Here is an 11,158-nt window from a genome sequence, read left to right as displayed (position 1 = left end):
CTTAACTTTACTTATCTGTTTTTATAGCAGACTAAATATTATTAGTCTTAGCAGCTCGCATTTTAAAAAAGGCATGCATTTCTCATCCATTTGTTTCATAATATGACCCAGCCCTATTTTAGTCATTCTAAATTCAGCCTAGTATAATGAAGACATATGTAGAAAATACGGCATTTAGAAAGTTTCCTGAATGGCAGTCAGCTAATTCAAATGCTTTGTCTCTCCCAGCTTCTTTTCTCATGAGTTAACTTCTCACAATAGCAGGGGAAGCATGTATGGGTGTACAAATCCTTTTGTTGTAAACATATGATTCTAACTAGTGGAACAATTTTGAACTTTTAATTAATCATAGGACCAAGTTGGTGACTTTTTCAGTATCTTTTGCTTTCTTGTCTCTATCCAGTGACCTAGGAACTAAAAACTAAAACTTAGGTTGTTTTCACTGTTGAATTGAATATTTATATATTTAGTAAGGTTTTCGTATGTTATTTAATTCTGTATTATTTCGTATATTTGTATTAATATACTGAATAATTAAAAGTGTCAACTCTAAATATTTGGTTCATGATATTCTCGTAGGGAATGTGGAAAATGTGGGCATTACTGATTATCTGTATATTTTTCCTCTGTGTGTGAAATCCTCCCCTCTATCTCTTACTCCCTAAAAGATGTTGTTGGCATTTATGATTTGTCACAACGTCACAGATCAGATGTTCTTGATCTGACCAGTGAAAGCTGCTTCATGTTGGTGCCTGTGTCCTTTTGATATGACCCGGTCAACTTTGGAGTACTTCCTTGTATGTGCTGTTTTGATTTTGCTTTTTTGTTTGTTTGTTTGGGAATTTTTTTAATTTTAATTTTATTTATTTATTTTTATACAGCAGGCTCTTATTAGTTATCTATTTTATACATATTAGTATATAGATGTCAATCTGATTTTGCTTTTAGATACCAACCTTTGAAAATGGATTAGCTCACACAGTTTTGAATTTAGTAGGAATTATCATCCTGCTTCTGGTTTTGCTGTTTTTTCTGGTATCTCAGCTGCCAGATCAGACAGGGTAAATTAAAGCAGAAGTTCTCAAACATTTAAAGGTCTCAGGACCCCTTTACACACGTAAAAACATTATTGAGGACCCCAAAGAGCTTTCTTGTAAAGCGAATTATCTCTCGATATTTACCATATTTGAGATTAAAACTGATAAACTTTAAAAACAAAAATCTACAAGCATGCATTTCATTAGTCATCAGGGTGATAGCAACATCACACATCAGGTAGCTTCTGGAAAGCTCCACAGCATGCTTGTGAGACAATGAAAATAAGGAATTGATGTGATTATGACAGTAGTTTTGACTTTGTGGAACCCCGGAACTGGTCTCAAGGACAATTTTGAGGACTGCTCACTTAACGTATAGGCAAAGAAGGAGACCATCTTATGAGATTTCATGAGTCTCTCCCAAAGGCTCTCCTTTACGAAACAGCTATCTTCACAGTGCCTAAGCATTCCACCATTCCACCATAATTTTAGTTAGGCCATTATCTTTCTGGGAGTTCCCCTTAAAGTACAGAGAGGCCTAGGTCTACTCCTTCTTCCTCACTAGCAATTCAACTTAAATTGGCTTATTAAATGGCTTATCAGTTACCTTGCAGGGTATTGAGAGACTTGGACTTAGAATAGGTAGGTTTTGATGGGAAAGACTTGGGAGGGTCATAGAGAGCAAAGAGAGGAGGTGGAAGGTGTGACTCAGAGCACATAGCTCTGTCTGACAAGGCAGATCCCTGGGTAGCACCAGTCTTGCCCTGCGACTCCTGCCCTCTCACCCCTGGGAGGTGCTCCCCAACTGCCCCTTACTCATCCTGAACCTTTCAATTAGGGGAGTTTCTTCCGAATCTATGAATTGGAAAGAGATAGTTTGGGCTTTGTATGCTTCAGCCAGGTTGGGAAAGTTGTAAACATTCGAGTCACTTTGAATAACTCAATCACAAAATTTTCTTGACAGTAAAAATTTAGAAACTTTCCAGGGTGATGGTAAATGAGCTCAGAGACAAGGGGAACCAAAAGAAGTTTTTTGTGCTTAAATAGAACTAAAACTGAAGGTGAAGATTTGGGGGGAGCAGTTGGAATTTATTAACCACCACCTAGGTAACATTTCATAAATACAAGTTCAAAGAGTACAAAATCCCATAGTATGACTAGGGATTATGAGGCTTTGGTTAAAATAGTTCTCTTGGACCAACTTTCTTCTGTGGTTATTTAGCTCATCAAGAAAGAGATTTAACTTTCTAAAAATAAAGCTTCCTAAAGTAATTCTTCACAACTGTAATGTTTTTGTTTTTTATATTTGCTCTCAAAATGTTCCAGATAGGACTTCAGTCTCCCTACCACAGTCACTTAGGCTAATAAACTTGGACAGGGTCACAGAGAGCTGTGATTCAATTGTAAGCAAGCCACTTTTGCATAGACATCATATTCATTTGAGCTTTGTGAGGTCGGGAAGGTTTTTAAGCCCATCTTTATAGGTGTGAAAAATGAAGCCTTAAGCTTTTCAGTGACTTTCTTTGGGTAACACTGAAAACATGACATGGGACTAAAACTCCAACTCAGAATCCCAGACTTCCTGCCCAGTGCTCTCTCTGTTCCCTCCACTCTTACTGTCATTCATCCCAAATCCTACTTGTCAGTATATCCTATTTGCTCTATCAATATATTTAGAATCCAACTCTTACCCCCAATCTTACCACCTGGCCCAAACCATCATTATCTTTCTCCCAGATTGTTGACATAGTTCTCTAATTAATCTCCCTGCTTCTGCTTTCTCCCCTTTTCAGTCTCTTCTCACATCTGTTTTAAAATATAGGTCAAGACAAATCATGTCATTCTTTTGCACAAAATCTCCAAGTGCTTCCCATCTTATTTAGAGGAGAAGCCAAGGTCTTTACATGGGCTATATGGCTCTACATGATTGGGCTTCCTGATACTCTCTGAAATCACTTCCTGCTGCTCTTTCTCCTGTTCATGCTCTGCCAGCCACACTAGCCTTCTTGCTTTCACTAACATTCAGACAGGTTTCCACCACAGGACCTTGGCACTTACTTTTCTCTCTGCCTGGAATGTTCTTCCCAAAGGTGGCCACATAAGCCTTTTCCCCAACAAACCCTTTCTGTCTCCCTCTCCTGCTTCATTTTTCTCCCTTGCATCCATCAAAATCTAGCATGCTACATGCTTTACTTGTTTATTTTATTATCTGTCTCTTTCTAATAGATTGTAAGCTTCATAAGGGCAGAGGTTTTTTAATCTGTTGGCTTGCTGGCTTGCTTTTCCCTAGCACCTAGTATAAGCAGTCAAGCAATATTTCTTGAACAAATCAATTTTATGCCAATACATTATGGGAGGGAGGAGTAGTTCAAACAGCTTTGTACTGGAGCATCTCTCCTGCCCTGTGGGAGAGTATGATTGAACTAGAGAGTAGAAAAGGACTTTTAGAAATTGTTGGTCATAAGGCATAGAGACAAGCATAATGGATTTAGAACCAAAAGAATGGGGTTTAAGTTCCATCCCTGATATTTAGTAATGTGTTGATCTTGGACCAGTCACTTAATCTCTCTGAGTTTACATGTCCTCAATTTTAAATTGGGTATGCACCAAGTCTGTCTTCTGTAAAGGTTCAAGTATGAAGGGGTATAGCTCCCAACCTGTGCAAGTTTATGTGCTGAGGTGTGTCTGCCCTGTGACCTCAAAACCCCCACTGAAACAACACAGGCCTCATGTCCTTCCCAGTCCCTTTTCACAGTCAGCCCCACCCTTGTCCAGAAGTGGATGTGGGGTTGAGGTGGAGATAGGAGTGCTGGCTGTGGGAGCTTCCTTCTGGCTGAACAGAGAGAAAACCTACTGGTCTTTGCTTCAACAGAAGCAGGGACCCTAATACATCATCCAGGATGATTTGGCCTTTCCTTGTGCTGAGGATAGGACCAAAGGAATAGAACACACAAAAGTTGGTGTCTCAGCAATTTGGCTTGCTAAGTGTTGGGCAAAGCAAACCTGGTTAGCAAGAAGGTGCTGTCTGCAAACCAGGAAGAGAGCCCTCCCAGAACCCAACCATGCCGGCACCCTATAAAACCAAAACCAAAACCGAAAATATCCCACAAAAGTTAAAGTCCTTTCTATTGAGCATCAGCTTCTGAATACAGTTTTGCCACCTTGCTCCAGAGTATTAACAGCCACCACCTGCCATAAGAAATGGCAGAGAGCTCTCCAAACACTTAAAGAAGATGCAAGAATGGATACCGCTGAAAGCTCTCCCTAGAATTATGTTGCTTTACCAGATTTGATAATATGTCATGATAGAAGGACCTTACCAGAATTTGAAAGGTTCCAGAGAATTCAACAGATACTTAGGTACTTTTCACCTAAATCATATTAGCCTAGAGAGTGGAGCACTCAACTCAAAAGAGTTGGAACTCAAAAGGAGAGTTGTGTTTTTCTGGAAGTAGCTTTCACTTTCTAGTCCAACAGCAAAAGGCACTGAAGACCAACTGCTCAGATGATGCATTTCAAATACCACATGATTCTGGATCTGTCATTGCTGTTTAGCTTTGTATATAATTCCCTTAACTTGTACACACATTAGTTTCCCTTCTTCTAAATCAAAGACAATATTGTAAATATCTCATATAAAAATAAGTCAGATGATGTCTTTAATTAAATGCTCTTATGTAATGTATTGATTAGTAAACCCGGTGGTTCTTAGTTAAGAAACATGAGGAAGCACTAAAATTTCAGCAACAGTGATGAGTTGGATGGAAGCACACTGATACCTTCAGGGGTGGGTAGCTCTGGCCTAGGCCAGTGTTTGTGAAATATAGCTCAAAGATAGCTTAGAATTTTATTCCCCTTTTTCACTTGTCCCAGTGAGTTTCTGAGAGACCAAGCTAGTTCTGCAGCTGCCCATGCCTGGTTGGAACCACTTGGGGAAAGGAGATGCTTTTCTCCACTTTGTCTTGGAGCTAACTTTAATTTACAAATCGCTTGGAAAGCGAGAATGTATTCTTTGAGGGAACTCTAGGCCTACCAAGTTGTATTTGATTTGACTGGGTCCTACCCTCAAAGTGTCATCAGAAGCCACTATCTTATGTAAATAAAGATCAGCAACAATTCCTGACACTTCAGGAATTGACTGACACTTATGCCCCTGGGTAAGCTGATACTTCCTGTTGCATGCCAAGAGGCACTGAAAGAGACTGAGTTAGAATCATAGAAAATCAGAATGAAGAGATTTCAGAGATAAGGAAACAGGCCTCAGAATGCCAAGTGACTCACTAAAATCACACAAGACTTTACCAGGACACAGGAAAAAACCAGGCAGCAGAAACTCCCAATGTAGTTACAGACAAAAGACTCTTACATGGCCTGCCATAGTCTGGTTAGCCAAGAAAAACCATTTCCTAAGTTTAAATATACCTGCAGGCCCACAGGGCTTACTGGAACCCCAAAATTTCCTGAACTGCCTCCTTCTGCATGAGGTTCAAAGCTGTTCCCGTCACTGATTTTTGATGTACCTCCAGCTTCTTTGGCAGTGAACAGGTAAACATCTGGTTTGATAGATAATATGTAGTTTTGACTTGACGCTTAAATTCTGGAAAATTCTTTCCCTTGACTGGAATAGTTTTGATTGTTTTCAGCAAAGGTAATTTTGAGGGGTGGTGGGTGGATCTTGATGCAAGAGATAGAGAGAGAGAGACAGCAAGCACATTCTTGGTTAGGGAGGAGAAAGTTTCCAGACATATCAGATTAAAAACAAATATTTTAAAAGCCCCAAGAATCACTTATAAAGCTAACACTTATAAAGTCAGACTTGAATGAATTTCTACTCATCAGGTTTCAAAAGCAAAACATATTAAAGGGAACATTACAAAAATGGCGAAAAGATGAAGAGAAAGAAAAAAAAGTGATTTCACAGGTTTGGGGTTTGTGTTTGACTTGATTTCTTGAATAAAAAGATGGAATGGAGGTGATGATGTCATTAGATGAAGTTTGTGATAATTGGCTTTTATACCAATTAAATATATAATAATTTTCTAACCACATAGCTGTTATAGAGCAACACTGCATTTATCTTTGCTATTTTATCAATATTCTGTTAGCTGTGTTTACGGTGACCAGAACAGCAGCATATATCTTGCAGTAGGTAGCATTTATGAAGCACTGTTTCAACCACCCAACTGTCCTGGGTGCTGAGAGATAGTTGCAGAGGGAGGCATGGAAAAAACTTCTTTTTCTGGAGAAATTTAAAACTTAAGGACAGACAAAATAAACCTACCTGCATGTATTTAAAAACAACTTGTGAAATTACATGAAGTACTGTCATGAATGGGAAATAAAATTTACAAATGTATTTATTATAATTCAATGTATACTTTGATTCCACATCATTACATGTGTAATGATATGATATCTTGGAGATGGTTGATAGAGAATAAGATTGGCCATATGTTGATCACTGTTGAAATTAAGGTTCTTTATACTCTACTCTCTACTTTTGTATATGTTTGAAAATCTCATAAATCAAATTAAAAAAAAAAGAATTGTGTTCCAACTTTGCTACTAATGGGCTACTCGAGCGAAGACTTTCCTCTGAGCAAGAATACGATTATTACCTCTATTTTCACAGTCTATTCATCTCTGCCGCATTTTCATCTGGCTTCCAAATAAAATCTTCCCTCAGCCAACAACCTTGAATTCCATTACTCTAGATCTTTATCAATGGAAATATAATCCCAAATTCTCTGCTCTCAATCTTCCATCAAAGCTCAGGTGTTAAAATGATTTTACTATCACTCTCTTGACAAAGGTCATAATAGGAAAGAGTTGACAGGAAGATCAGGCACTGACAATTTGGGTAATCAGGCAGGATTTACTTTTGGATTCAAAAGAAAATCAGCATGATCAGGATACATGGCAGAGAGCTTTGCAATAGTTTCTCTGACCAGTCGAGATGACTCTCTTAACCTCCAGTGCTTTATCAAAGGGTGCACTGTTGCAGATGATACAGTTGGAGTGATATTTACTTCACACCTTCTGGTAGTGTCACTGTCTTCCTCAATGACTAGAGTGTTCCTGCTCTTAGTTTAAAGTGGCTACAGGCTAAGGGCCACCCATCTAGACCAGATATTTCATCATTTCTGGAGTTATACTAAACACAATATTATTGCAAAATTTTAAACACATATTTATCATCCCCAGATACTCCAAGCTGTTATAGCCAGCTCTGGGCACATTTTCAAACTCAGTGCTGATGAACCAGATCCAGGAGTGATGCCTTTCTACTCACTCTTGGGCTCACTTCACAGTGATCTTTAGGAGTAACTGTCTAAGGACCACATAATCTTAGCCCATTACAGAATCACATACACCTTCTGCTTTTTTTGATCAATGCTGCAAGAAGCAGCTGGGGGCACTGTCAATGTATTTGCTGAGAAATTATGCTGAGTTCAAAGTATATTATACTGATTAGTATTCAAAGTAAAAACAATACTAGAAAAACATATTTTCCTGAAGGAATTGACACACTCCCTCCTTTCTGATTTTACTATATAAGTGACTGACTTTTTCCCCTCTTCCCTTGACTATCAAGAAGGCAACGTTCAGTTAAGAAGCTTCTTTCTGATTACAAAAATAATAAGTGAATACATGTTCATTATAGAAAAATTATAAAGTACGGAAGAGTAAAAACAGGGGAAGGAGAGACATAAAAAAATTAACCCATTATTCCACCATCCAGAAGAGCCAGAGCCACTGCTAACATTCTTGTAAGAGACAAATATGACACTCAATTGATGGAATTGAATCTACCATTATGGTTGATATGAATACTTACCTTTCACTTGGTTGATTTTCCAAATTTACTGCTTTTTAAGTATATATTTATATATATACACATATATATTTTGAAACTGCTTCAAGTCACTTTGGGGAAGAGAAGGGCCAAGTAAAAATTATCTTTAAACTAATATTGGGGTAATATCTTGCCGAGTCTAGGTCTCCTGACATGATACCTACTCAACTGTGGGATTATAAGTATTATATTAGATGAATCACTGGTTACACATTAAAAACTTCAAACTACTATAAAAGAATAATAATAACAACGAACATTTATTGAGCAGTGAGATATTTTGGCAGGCATAGTGCTGATTGCTCTTCATATATTATGTCATTTAATATTCACAACAACCCTATGAAAGGGTATCATTATCCTATTTGATAACAACAACAACAAAAACAACAATTACAGTTACAACAAAAATCCTGGAGGCTCGGGAAGGCTAAGTAATTTTTCCAGTTATAAGCTGGCAAAACGACATAATTAGATGAAAAAAATGTGATGTGATTTAACTTTTTGAAGTGGTTTTGATCAAAACTTGGAGAATTTCTCCAGGAATTAATACTTAAAATCCAGCCTTTGGTGCTATGAAACAGTCCACTTCACTCTTCTGTAAGATAATGAGGTCCACATCTTAGTCCCTAGAACCTAAGAATGTGATATTATTTGAAAATAGGTCTGCACAGGCATAATTTAAGATAAGGACCTTGAGACGAGATCATCCTGGATTATCTCAGCATGCCCTAAATCTAATGAAAAGTGTCTTCATAAGACACATATAGAGGAGAGGAGAAGGCAGTGTGACCATGGAAGCAGAGATCAGAGTAATGTGGCAATAAGCCAAGGAATGCCTGGAGCCACCAAAAGCTAGAATAGGCAAATAACAGACTGCCCACAAAGCCTTTGGAGTAAGTGTAACCCTGTGGGCAACCTTGATTTTGGACTTCTAGCCTCCAGAACTGTGAGAGAATCAATTATGTGGTTTTAAGCTACAAAATTTATGGTAATTTGTTATAACAGCCCCAGGAAAATAATACAAAGATCCAGAGAACAGAAATAGAACCAACTGGGAGAAAGGGAAAGGATGAACTTTCTAATTATTAGAATTGCTCAGAAATAGAACCAACTGGGAGAAAGTGAAAGGATGAACTTTCTAATTATTAGAATTGCTCAAGAGTGTGAGGGACAGAATTATAAAATTCCTGGCCTCTGGCAACTGGAGTAATGGTTCAGCAGTTGAAGGGTCAGGAGGGAGAGAGTCCATTGCATGGAATTGTGAGTCAGATTTACATATTTCTGACTATAGTTTTCTGGAATCACTTCTCAGGAATACCCAGGTTTTATTCAGATCATCGTCCATTATCTCTGTTTCGGTTAAGAATAATACAGTTAAGTCCAAACAAGAAGATTTGTTTACAGGGCAGGAGGAAGCCAATGTTGACCTTGTTTGGAAAATAGATTGGGAATACCTGGCAGAGCATCATATCTGTGCAACCATCTCCCTGAAGCTGATTCATCTGATGCTTTCTACACTTGGAGAGGCACAGACTTTCTTACAGGCAAATATGCCTTCTTTATATTATTATGACCTCTTTCTTTGGGTCACTAGCCTACCTGAAGACAAAAAACTCACATAATTGCAGTTGGCCTTAAAGTCAACTAAAACTTTTCCCCTGTCTTTGAGATAGTAAAGAATTAGTACTTTGAATCCAATTAGGTTATCTGATTAGATGGCTTTTAGGAAGACACAGGTAGGAGTTTTTAACCTGGGTTTCAGGTGTATGTGATGGGATACCTCTACCATCCTCTTGAAATTGTTAGCGAAGTTTTGCTTTTTGGAAGGATTCTGGTGACCTCCATATCACTACATTCAAGGAATATTTCTTACCTCTTCTCACAGTATCTCACATTAGACTCCCTTTCTTTAAACTCTCTCTTCCATTATCATCTGTGATATTATGTGCTCTTGATTTTCCCCTTTATCTTTCCAGCCCATCCTCCTGTACCTAACCTTTTAATTTTGCAGTTCTTGAAAGCTTGGATATAGAACCTGTCATTTTCTCACTGTGTACTCTTTCCCTGTATGACCTCATCCATGTTCATGGCTTCAACTATGATCAATACACTAACAGCTCCAAAATTACTACTTTTAACCCAGACCTCTCCTCTGAGCTTCAGATGAATGTATGCAACTTCTTACCAACATCTCTACCTTACAGGAGACTCAAATTGAATGGTCCACAACTGAACTCTGGTCTTTCCCAGAACTACCTCATCCTCATCCAGTTTTCCCTATCACAATAGATAGCATCATCCATCTAAGCATATTAACCAGAATCTGGCAGGCATGCTTGACACTTCTCTCTTCATCTGTCCCCATATCCAGTTACTCAAAGTTCTATTACTGTTACATCCTAAAAATAAAATATACATCTCTGCATCTCCACCACTACTACCTTTATTCTAGACATTATCATCACTTGTCTGAAATATTGCCAATCCATTCCCTACAAATGTACCCAAGGAGTCTTTCTAGATTCTGAATATGACATCCCTCTGATTTACATATTCCAATGGCTTTCTATGGCTCTTAGAATATAACCTAAGATCTATAATAGGATCAGCACTTATTGTACAATTTTGCCCGAGTCTCTGGCCAAAATGACTGTGCCAGATATCTAATGCCATGATTATGTTGCAAACCACCATCAAATATCAGGGTGTATGACCATTTTGTATTGCTCATGGATCCATCATGGTTGGCTGGACAGCTTTACAGTTCTTGGCTAGGCTTGCTCACATGTCTGAGAGTCAGTTGGCAGTCACCCAGGAAACCTTGGTTCTACTCCATATGTCTCTCATCCTCCAGCAGGCTATCTTGGGCATGTTCCTGTAGCAATTAGAGAAGGTACAAGAAAAAGCAAATGGAAGTGCACAGGCCTAGGCTTGGAACTGGCACATGTCATTTCCACCACATTCTATTAATTGAAGCAGATTCAAGGAGTGTGAAAATAGAAGGTTGGTCACAAGGAAAATTGTTTAGTTGACTTTAAGCCTAAGTGCAATTATGTGAGTTTTGTGTCTTCAGGCAGGCTAGCGACCCAAAGAAGGAGGTCATAATAATATAAAAAAAGGCATATTTGCCTGTAAGAAAGTCTGTGCCTCTCCAAGTGTAGAAAGCATCAGATGAAATCAACTTCAGGGAAATGGTTGCACAGATATGACGCTCTGCCAGGTATTCCCAATCTATTTTTTAGTAAAAGGAACTTCAAACCGA

The sequence above is a fragment of the Mesoplodon mirus genome (assembly GCF_964341445.2).
Source record: "Mesoplodon mirus genome assembly, chromosome: 6".
Lineage (NCBI taxonomy): Eukaryota > Metazoa > Chordata > Mammalia > Artiodactyla > Ziphiidae > Mesoplodon > Mesoplodon mirus.
This window is presented reverse-complemented; position numbering follows the sequence as displayed.